The sequence below is a fragment of the Epinephelus lanceolatus genome, chromosome 2, assembly GCF_041903045.1.
Source record: "Epinephelus lanceolatus isolate andai-2023 chromosome 2, ASM4190304v1, whole genome shotgun sequence".
NCBI classification, from domain to species: Eukaryota; Metazoa; Chordata; class Actinopteri; order Perciformes; family Serranidae; genus Epinephelus; species Epinephelus lanceolatus.
The window spans coordinates 32,695,050-32,707,303 of NC_135735.1; positions in this window are offsets into that span (position 1 = coordinate 32,695,050).

Consider the following 12,254-nt stretch of genomic DNA (forward strand, 5'->3'; position numbering starts at 1 on the left):
GTACATTAGCTCTATGCAGAGTCTGCGCTGTAGCCTACACATGCAGCCTACGCCATTGTGAGCATTCATACTTGTGCGGTGGTGTGTCTGTGTCACTCTGCAGTTACACCTCCAAACACTAGTCAGAGGTGGAGGTTTCTGTGAAGTGCTGTAAAGTTTAGTTGATTCAAAACACATATTAAAGGTGGCTTAGTAGCAACAATTTCAAACACACATTGGCTTCACTATAACTTGCAGCATTCACAGACAAACACTTGTCCTTATCTGGACACATTTTCCCCACAAACACAACATGCTAACATTATTAGCACAAGCCTATGGCATTAAACATTGTATAAATTAGCCTAGCAGTTAGCAGACTTTTCCTCTACTCATATGAAACCAAGAACAACAGCAACATTTAACAAAGGTAACGCTACTATTCAGCTCCATTATAGCTCACAAGGTTCACTGACAAAACAACTGTCTTATACTAAACACGTTTACCAAACAAATACAACATGCTAACGTTATTAGCACAATTGCAATTTTACATTGTATAAATTAGCCTAGCGACTAGCGGAGATTTCCCTTGCTCATATGAAGCCAGGATAAATCCTGAAGTGTAAATCCCTGAAGGATACATTTTAGTGTTTCTTATCTTTGAAATGAAAGTAAATAAAAGAGGTCAGTGTCGCCACAAAGTGTGGTTACATTTCTGGGGAGGTGCACGTCAGGCTAAGGCGTAGGGTACAGCATAGGCTCTACATCAACGCAGTATCTACGCCAAAGGTACAGCGTCGATTCGAGTCCCACATTAAGGTGCGAGTTCAACGGACCCCTTTGACAATAGCCATACCATTTGTTAGCATAGCTTTCTGACAAGCTATGCCAATATGGTTGGTCCCAGTGATACCTTAGGTAATGTAGTGTTTAGCTTAAAAATTAGGACTCCAAAGCCAGAGCCACAAGACAGTAATATTGGCCTCCAATTATTTTCACCAAGGAGGCCAGGAGGGGTGGGCGGGGCAGCAGCTTGATACAACTACTAAAATTAAGTTGTAACAGTGTTACATTGATAACGACTGTTAAATGACTCCACTTAACCCAGACAACACTACAAGATTTTCAGCAACTACGGCAAATATAGTTAGTTTAAAATGAACGAGCTTTGCTTTGGTTAAACTGTGTTATTTAGATATAACTATTGCAGCCCTCGTGGGTATTTATGTGTTATGCAGTATAACATTTTAATTTAGTTGAGCAGCTTAAACAGATAAAAAGATAAGCTGTCATTTATTATTTGACCTTATGCAGACAACAAATGTATTTGGTTTTACAAAATTCCCTGAAATATTTTAAATGTATTATTTTCAAGACATGCAGTGCCTACAATTACATATTATTCACTTCTGTGTAAAACTGAGGACAAGTTAAAAAAAAAAAGTGACTTACTAAGACCTTTAAAAAGAATGAGGTTTTCCGATCAATAAACTCTTGGCAAACAGAGAAGCCACATTCATTAAGGCCTTTATAAAACACATATTTCTTCATGGGGGACTTCAAGGTCCTCCATTAAATTTGATTAATTAATTAACCTTGTGCTAGTTTCAAATGACCTGCCTGAGATGAACACAGTGATAATGATAACCCATTCACTTAAAGGAAAGAAACAAACCGTGCCTTAAGAGGGCTGCTGGCAACACCTGAAGGAACAGTTTGGAGCTTGAGGCAGAGGTGAGGAAAGCACTTGCATTCATGAGAAGATGTGGTGTACAATTTATTTTAGACATTTTGCAGAGTGCAAAAAAGAATGCTTCCAATTTTACATAAATACTCTTATCAACTGAATTACACAGGTATTTTTCAGTAAAGAAAAATGTTTACATGCTTTCTGCAGGCAAGTAAGTGATTTAAGAAGATGGAAAAATAGCTTCTTTGGTGATTTGTTTCTTTCTATACAGACCCATGGATCAATAACCTATCAAATGGGAATCCATTGACCTTTGGCATGTAGTCCTGAAGTTGAACTGATGAAATCCAAAATGTATATGAGGAAAGCCATTGCTTACAGGTTGCAGATGGTGAAAACAATCTGCAAACTCATCTGTAAATCTGTAAACATTCATCTTCAAACTTTTCATGTGATCTATCACTATTCCCATAGTGTTGATAGTTTATTATCTCTCTGACTATACCATTACATCCCTTTATAAATTCATACATTGTTTGTAATTTGTCAAAAGTTAGTGTTAAATATTTTGAAATTTATGGTTAAAATTGCCCTACCAGACACTTTTTGAAACATATGAAAATACTCTAAAGCCCAAAACACACCAGCGACATCACATGACGGCGGCATTATTGATGCGACTCAAGTGCTGCCCCCAACACACACAGAGAGCATCGCGCTGCAGAGCGTCAATCAGAATTCTATTGTACACTCCACTCCGCTAGGTGGCGGTAATGTGACTAGGCCAATTGACAAGGAAGAAGACGCATGAAGAGAAGGAAAATACACAACTCAGGACGACCACGACAACCAGACAACGGCGGTACCAATTAGAGTTGCTTATTATCATATGACAATAGAGGGCATCAAAGTTCTTCACCTCTGCTCTTCAACAGAGCTGCTACTACGGGAGCTGGGAAGTACAAAACAGGCGTTTCTCTGAAAAAGAAGCGCTTTTTGAAGGGCGTGACGCTGGAAAATAGGACACGTGCTGCGGTGCACAACATCGACGCGCGTCGACACGCCGCCGGTGTGTGTTTGTAAATAGAGAATAATGGGGGCGTCTGTTTTGACGCGCGTCGTACGCCACCGGTGTGTTTTGGCCTTTATTTAAATGATAATGTGTGTCTATTGTGTATATATTTTTTTTAAAGTCCAATTACCCCATAAAAAATCTCAAAAATAAATCCACTCCTTCCCCCTGATTGAAAAATCTTGAGTCTATGAATATAAAACTTTTTCCCTTTTAAAAGTTGACACAGGATGTCTCTTACTTCACTGAGTCCAGTCCAGTGTGTGTGAGCTGGACACGTCAAGTTCTCAGCACAATTATGTAAGTTGCACATTGGACCATGACTGGCTCCCACACTACTTGTGATGTGACAAAACCCTGCTTGCCAGACACTCAGGTTAGATAGTAGATGACTGTGTAGATATATCTCTGCACCCTGCATTTTGGAGCTCAAACATCCAAGTAAAAGTAATAATAAGAAAATACGTCTTTGAGTGGAGGGACACTTTAATGTTAAAATTTAAATACCACCGGATTCAACACTGGCAAATTCTACTTTGAAAACAAACTATATATGGTCTGAATTCTCCTTATTTGAAATTTTCAGTAGTTAATGTCAAGTTATGTAATTTCAAAAACTAAAATGTTGCCTCTAAAATTGAAATCTTTATGGCCCTTATTTGTTTCCATAGAAACACCACGGGCCAAACTATGGTAGCATTTAAAATCAAGTGCATAAATGTAGAATGCTTGGTTGGGCAACCTGACCTTGCTATAGGGCTAAGTGGGTTGCATGATACAGATTCATCAAGGATTTTTTTTTTTCATGATAAGAACAGGATTTTGAACGTGCTTTAAAATCCATGGGTCAAACAAGGGAGGAGTTAAGCGAAATGACCAATCAGACTGAAATCGTACTTTCAAAACACGCTATATGTGAGTTTGTTTAAGCCATAGAAGAGCATGTGCATGCATGTGCCATATTCTACATTCAGTTCCCATGCAAACAAAAACACAAACAGTGGACAATGAACTGTGATTCTGTTTGTAAATGAAAATGCTGTTACATTGTCTGCTTTGCTGTAGAAAGTTCATGTGATAGCCTGCTTCATCCCTGACACCATGACCTATACAAGTTAACAAAACATGCTCCCCACAGTTAACCTTCAAAAGGTTAAAAATGATGTTACTGTCCTTTCATTTAATGTCATTGTCCTTTATTCCCTTGTATTTTTCACATATAAAGTTCCTTCTGTGCCACTGTCCTTGTTGTTTTCTCTCATGCTTTTCTATGAGACATGTTAAGCTGCTCTTCATGGACCAAGGCCAAGCAGACCTTGGACAGTATCTCCAGTATCTAAGCGTAGTATAGTGTCATGTTTTGCTTTTAACAACCACTACATCATTTACCTGAACCCCGAGTAAGGTTCATGGACAATTTGTAGCGTTGCTCTCTTTTCAGCTTTTGCATGCTAGCTCTGCCACCTTCGCATTGTAAAGTGCTTTGTCCAGTAAGGGCTGAGACACGTGCAGTGTCTTTAACCACTTGGAAAACATCAGTTCAGGTGCTTGGTGGTACCCTTGAGCCCACTCTCTTCCAACTTTCAAGGATGTGTGGGCAGATTGCGTCTGAGTTGCCAAGCAACCAAAACCAACACTATGTCATAGCCTACTTGCCAGAAATCCGGAGCCGAGAGTTCGGAGCTGATATTTGTCTAGCTTTATTCTTTTGTAAGTGTGTATTAGGTCTAAAATCTTTCCCATGGGACAAATGTGAATCTCTGAGCATCCCTGAACTTAAATGATCAACTTCTTCTCCATATTTATCATATGCTGATATTTATGGAAGAAAGGGAAGATATCTACCTGCTCTGACTGCTTGTTCCTTGTCACATGACATGCACGCTCCAAAAGTTGAATTTTGTTTATTTCAGTTCGCAGCTGTCATACCCTGAAAAACAGGCATTTGAGAACACTTGCATACAGTACTGTGACGGTGTCATTGAGGTAGCCATTCGTGCGTCTACATTGAAAACAATGGATCTGAGGGTGCATAAAGTGTGGCAAGTGTGTGGGCCCTAAAGGTGCTATATCCTGTAGATGCAGTCCATTTACCACTGAGTGGGACACAGAGCTAGATGGCGGGTAAACATTTTGGGATGAAGACAGTTGATTTGTGCCTATTTCAGTCTTTGTCTAGAATCACATTAAATGCCTATGATTATAAAAGAGCCAACACAAGCAATGATATATCACTGGATTAATCTCGTTTTAAGGAAAAAGAAAATATTGGAAGATTTGTGCATTGTCAAAATATTGCTTTGTTAAGTTTATATGGTGCATTTTGAAGGTCAGAATTTAAACAACAGCACTTCATGCAGCTTCCTCTGAACTCTGCTGTCTTCATTTTCTAAAATGCATCAGCACGTGTGACAGATACCTAACTCGAAATGATCCTGGCAACAAGGGGTTGACAACGCTTCTCAGCAGAAACAGCTGTGCTTGAACGATAACTGAGTCATACTATGGCAGGAAGCACAGGGCTTAAATCCTCTGACTTCCTGTCCAAGTTTGACACCTGAAGAAGGGAGAGAGGAGAGATGACATACGACCCTGTCATCTCAGCTTCATAGGGTAGAACGGCTTGTGAAACTGGGAGAAATGACGCAAAGTATCCGCTGACAGACACACACACACACACACACACACACAGAAACTCAACCCAATTCTACATATATGCATGTTAATCATCCACCTGCTATGTGAGGGCTTATTTTCATTTTTAGAAAGAAAAAAATAAGCAGTGTACAATCCTCTTAAAATCAATCAAGCAGGAAGGACAGGCAGGACAGCTCAGCCATGCAAGTGTAAATGGAGGTCATCATAGTGAAAAGATATGTTGAATAGAACACAGGGAATAACCCAAACAAAGTTTTTTTTATTGATTTAACTTCACAACCGTTCATGTGAAACTATGAAACTCTACTATTGAAATGTCATGAAATTTAACTACGTTCATCATAACAAGACCAAGAGGTTATAGCCACACTAGCAGCTCCATACTTGGGACTAAATGCTAACACCAGCATACTAACATGGTTAGCCATCTACTATCTACACTTTCTAAGTTTAGCATGTTAGAATGCTTAAAACAAAGAACAGCTGAGGCTAAATGTCATTAGTTTTGCAAGTATTCAGTCATCAACCAAAAAACTGGACAAATACATTTTTGACTCAAAGATTGCTGTTAGATGAAAAGTTAAGGGATCATTAGAAGTTACCATAATTCTTCCTGAGGGGGAAATACATGTCTGTACCAAATTTCATGGCAACTCAGCCAACAGCTATTGAGAAATTTCAGTCTTGACCACCATGGTGGAACAACTAGCAGTGAGAGCCCCTAGAGACATGCAGCCAGCATGGCTAAAAACACCTTTATTAAGAACATTAGTAGCTTACAAGTTGTACGTATTTTAATAGTCTTCATTTGTGGAAACCTCTTCCCTTTGTAGGTATATCATGACATCAGGTCACAAACCACTGTTGACACCTTGCAGTCAAAGACCAACATAATCATCATGATACTGTGATCACATTATGATACTGTGTCTTGATCAAGCGGCAGCCTCCAGGGCTGAAAAATGAAGCCAGCATGGAAGCGCCAAAAATTGCAGTTCTTTGAATGGCCACTTGAGGCTGGCTCCAAAAGCCACAATCTCCATATACTGTTTTTTGCTATTGTCTCTCTTGGCTGTGTCAAGTAAAGTCATGTCGTGTGTTATTACTGAATGAGTGGAACTTTGTTAGCATGTGTCCAATTTTACAGCAGAAATATACATGTTTACAGTCTGGTATCAAAAAAACAGTTTTGGTCTAGAAAGCTAATTTCCCCCCTAATGACAACTGTACAGGGCTTGTATTTTCACCCATTTACATTTTATTAAGGCTTAAAATTATGCATAATTAAGAGCAGGCCACTTTGAGTGACAGGCTGTTTGCTGATAGTGTCTTCAGCTTTTCAATCAGATCCACACCTCGCTTCTCCACAGCTCCAGCCACCCGCCTAAATATGGTCCTGTCTGGCTCCAAAAACACAACGTGGCGACAGCTGAAATACCAAACTTGAGGCTTTAAAATGGGAGTCCACAAACCAATGGGGGATGTCACAGCTTCATCCGATACTTTTAAGGTCTGTGGGCTTGATGTCAGAGACTTTAATTTTGCAGAACCATTGTCAGTGTACAGGGCTTGCATAACTCAATACCACTGTGTATTTTCTTTGTCTTTAACTTAGATGTGACCCAAAGATAGTGTTTACTTTTAAACTGTAATCATGGTCAACTCCAACCTTCTTGCCTTCTCGGCTCGCGGTGAAACAACCCTTGCCTATGAACGCAAATCTGTCTTTTTCTTTCTTTTTTTTTAGGTCAGTTCTTGTGATGTATGGCCACAGCTAGATTTACCAAGGGACTCAGAGTGTTTCGCAGTGTGTTTACTTTTCTGCTCCACAGCGCAGCCTGTGTAACTGTAACTCTGATAGCAGGTAGCACTGTTTGGGGATTTGGGACAAAGCCTCTGTAAGCACACTGTACGTGCATATTAATGTACACACCTACACACTTACAAACTCACATGGAAACATGTGCGCAGGTATGTATCGACACAGATGCATACACACACAGGAGCAGCAGTGTGTCGTGCTTGTTGGTTGTGGCAGTGATAGATGCTGCAGAGAAGAAAATCGTACAGAAAGGGTGTGTACGATGGCTCTACAACACGCACGTAAATCAAACTACAGCCGGGAGCTGGATTCTGTCTGACAACACAACGTATAGCCTTTTGCATGTATTCATACAACTCACACACATGAAATCACACAAAATAATACATCATACTGTACCAGTGTAGATGTAACCAAACAGCAAAATGTATTGTTCTTAAAATATAGTTTGTGTTGTTTAATGTACTAGTTTTGTCATTTATTTGTTTCTTAACCCTGCTGTAGTGTAGGGAATATTTAAAGCTCTGAACAGTATGTATTCAATTCCACTACAAAATCCAAGTCTGTAATAATATGTTAAAAGTTTGGTTGAAACAATGGAGAAAAACACTCCTTTACACTACGCAGTGGATCATGACTCTGTGGGGGTTTATACCTTTACTTGGGAGGGAAGTCATTATCTGGGCTGAAACCAGTGGTGTAGTACAAATTATATGCACAAACATGCAGCATGGTTACTTCTTCAAAGTAAATGTTCGAGTACACCCATGGATACATGTACGCCTGCATCAATAGTATATTATTAAAAAGTACCAGTGGGGCACATATTCATAGCATACAGTACTTACTCCTTCAGTTACATCACTCCCTCCACCACTATTTGAAACTGTAGCAGGGTCTTGTCTTTGAGGTTAGAGCTGGAGCCATAGCTGGGGGTTACATCTATCATTTCCAGCCTAGGAAGCTGGATTTGTGTGGAGTGGATGTCCTACCGACTATGGGCAACAAATTCCACCCTGCCCCTGACTCAAAGCACTGTGGAGAAGGAAATGGCAGTATCCTCCTCAGATCTTCCTGTATATGCAGGTACTGTACGAATCTGCAGTCCACAAAAAATAAAATAGACATCTTCTTCTTTTAACCAGCACCATGTGATGTTTCAAGTAGAGGATCTTTGAGATACCTACTTAACAGAAACACTTTCTACACAGTCTCTTCATAACGCTGGCTTTGCTTTTGTACACAGAACCAAACAATGCCTGCATAATGTCGCTCTAGTGTGTGATTGTAGTGATGATGCCAGTGTTCCAAAAGCAACTAGAACTAGAAGGTGAAGCTTTCGATTTACTGGTCCATCCATGTCCAAATCCTCACCTATGGTCATGAGCGCTGGGTAGTGACCGAAAGAACGAGATCATGGATACAGGCGGCTGAAATGAGATTCCTCCATGAGGTTTCCGTAGAGACAGAGTAAGGAGCTCAGACATCCAGAGGCAGCTCAGAGTACAGCTGCTGCTCCTTTGCATCAAAAGGGGTCTGTTGAGGTGGTTTGGGCATCTGATCAGGATGCCTCCTCTGTGCCTCCCATTAGAGGTGTTCGGGGCACGTCCTACTAGTAGGAGGCCTTGGGGCAGATCCAGAACATGCTGGAAGAACTACATATCTCATTTGGCATGGAAACGCCTTGAGGTCCCCCAGGAGGAGCTGGAGAGCGTTGCTGGGGAGAGGGACATCTGGGGTGCTTTGCTTGGCTTGCTGCCCCTGCGACCTGGCCCTGGATAAGCGGATGAAAATGGAAAGATGGATAGCTGCTAACTCCTGCTAGCAGCTTTTAATAAATAACATGACGTCTTTTTACACAGACATGGATTCGGCACCATTACCTCCACTGCTGGTTTAAAGGCAGACTCAACTCTTTCCCCCATTCCATGTTTGTATCTTTCATACAGAATGACGAGGCAGAAAAAGAGCGCAATATCCCCACCTTAAATAGGCTGTGTAAAAGGGGCTAGACTTAAAGGATAACTTCAGTATTTTTCAACCTGGGCCCTATTTCCCCATGTGTATGTGTGCGTATGATTCATAGGTACAACTCGTTCTAAAATTGGTTCAGTATTGAGGGAGGCAGATGCAGCCGGCAGCCGCGAAACGAGCTAAAACGGTAACGGGGGCAAATGCATCCCATATAAGTTTGCGCATTAAAAGTGCTTTTTTTCGCCACTGACCAGTTCAGATCGCTAATGCTATCTCCGTAAATAGCATACTAAGCGTTTCCCTTACCTCTGGGCTGTGTGACGTCATCTCACAAGAGCTTTGCTCCACTGTGCCTGTAGCTCTCTCTACTCGTGGGACAGCCGTTTTTTTGAGGAAGAGGTTTTTCGGGATTGGATATCATCTCTTCTTCAGCTGGCAGGAGTCATCTTGGGAGAAGTGAGCACTGCAGACCTGATGGTCTGCAAGGCGCAGTATCTGGACAGGAGTGTTAGCATCCATTTGTAGCACAACTAGCCACAACTTAAGCATCTCGCTGTCCGACAAAGGCAGCCTATGAAAACTGTACGGGGTGTTGCATGACATCGTGTTCTTGCAATTCGGATAAGCACAAACATGAACCATTGTTTTCAATCGATGCAGTAAAACTCTCAGCTGTACTCCGGGACAACCAACGCCACTCGGAGCGGCGCTCTGCATGGCTCCTTCTTCTCCTTCTTCTCCTTCTTTTCTTCCGGCAACAAGCAAAGCTCTCGCGAGATGATGTCACAGCCCAGAGCAAGTGAAGGGCAAGGGAAACGCTTGGTATGCTATTTACAGAGATAGCACTGGTGATCTGAACCGGTCAGTGGCGAATAAAGCACTTTTAATGCGCAAATTTATACAGGACGCATTTGCCCCTGTTACCATTGTAGCTCGCGGCTCCCGGCTGCATCCGCCTCCCTCAATACTGAGCCAATTTTAGAACTAGTTGTACCTATGAATCATACGCACACATACACATGGGGAAATAGGGCCCAGGTTGAAAAATACCGAAGTTATCCTTTAAGAGTTTATAATTGCAATGTGTAAATTGAAAGTCTCATAACTTTTCAAACTCAAGAAGTCACGGCATTGAAATATTGAATTAACAAGGACCAACTCTGAGATAAGTTTGTCCCCGTTTCAACCGCAAAATATGAGTTCATGTGCAATAATTGTCAAAAGTGTCATGACTCAAGCCCACACATACACAGTTGCCCTGTGAGTCTGAACAGTGAGAAGATGAGCTAGTCAGGAAGTGTCAGAAACTCACACCAACGCACCAACACTTGCATGTTTGTACTTAGTGCAAAGCATTGACACAAGCGGAGTCTTTCCTCAAAACTATTTCACAGCCAGCCATCAAGATAGTGGCATGCCAAGCACCTTGTTACCACTTTGTCACCACCCCACCTTTTTTCAGTGCTGGCCAACACCTCCACGTTCACTTTGCATCTCCATCTACAGAAATCTTTCAAAGACGTTCACCTTTCTGCACCTTCACATTCTCCCATGGACACAGACTGACTCAAATTCAACAACACTTACACACAGCACAGTCACTGAAGATACACACCCACAAATGTGACATTTGATGGTCATTCTCTATCTTGCAAACTCATGCATACATACAACACTCTCCTACACAGGGAACCATGCTGCGTGTTAAGCGGCGGGACCCAGATGGCAGCCACCTGGTGCGTGCTGATGGGCTCCTGCGATGGCTCCGGACAGGATATGGACACACACACAGATGGCGACCTACTGAGAGTGGCTGGGAGATGGACGTGCCGACTATTGATTTGCTCAGATCAATGATTCACAACCTGGTCATCTGACATTGAGGGAGTTGCACCCACTGAGCTGGCACATTGGCTTGGCACATTGGGCACACATCACTGCATCTACGCAGGGTACAAGTCAACTAAGTTTTAACCCAGGCTGTCATATCCATAAATATGTTTAAAGCCCTGGACAAATGGATTGAAATAGCTTTTATATTGCCCTCATGTCACAGTTATGATGCTTTCTTTGATCAAATCAGTCTATGGGGTTTGCAAAAATCCCCTGCAGACATTAACAACAAATACAACCTCACTTGTATGAACCCAAATCAGAAAATTAAGATTTAAAATATCCCCCACCTCCTATCTAAGTGTTGTGAACATTGTGGGGATGGATAAAATAGATTCAAAACGATACAACACTACAGAACATATTTAATGTTTGCTTATTATATTACCATTTGTTTTATCTGCAAGCTTAATATCTGATATCAACCCAGTACAAGGATATATTAGTTGTTGCCAGATCTTGCAGTAGTGTGTTGCTAAGACAGAGACAGGTCTTGAACAGAGTTAAAGGTAGGTCCATACTATGCAGGGTTTTTCTGAAAAGAAAGGCTCACACAAAAATAATCCCCCTCAATCATCACTTATGACACACTAGAAGTGCGTGGCATTGTGGCAGGACTTTACAGAAAAGTAGTGATCAGGTAGTAGCAGCATGCAAGGAAGAGGAACGTTGGCTATAGTGGAAATATAGTGGAAAGTATAGTTGGCTTTCACTTGTACTTTCACTGGTGAGCACTGAAGGAGAGGATAACGATAAAAAGTGGCGCAGAGTTGGTCTGTTCTCTGCTGGTAGCTGCCGGCAGTTAGCCTGCTAAAGTATTGGCTTTTCAATCACAAAAATTGTAACATTCCTACAAAAGTAGCTTGCAGTGCAGTGTAGGGAGGAGGAGTCAAGTTTGAATCAAGCGGCAGTCTCCAACGCTGAAAAATGAAGCCAATGCAGACGTGCCAAAAAAATGTAGTTTATTGAATGACCACTTGAGACTATAGCTCCAAAACACACTAAACCCCTGTAGACGCCCATGTTAAACATGTCCAACATGCTTACAGGCTGGTCCGAAAAGCGGTTTTGGTCTTTGGTGTACTGAGGGTGAATTTTTTTTTATAACTCACCCATTTGCATTTTATTTAGGCCAAAAGCATACTGCATTATGCATATTTAAG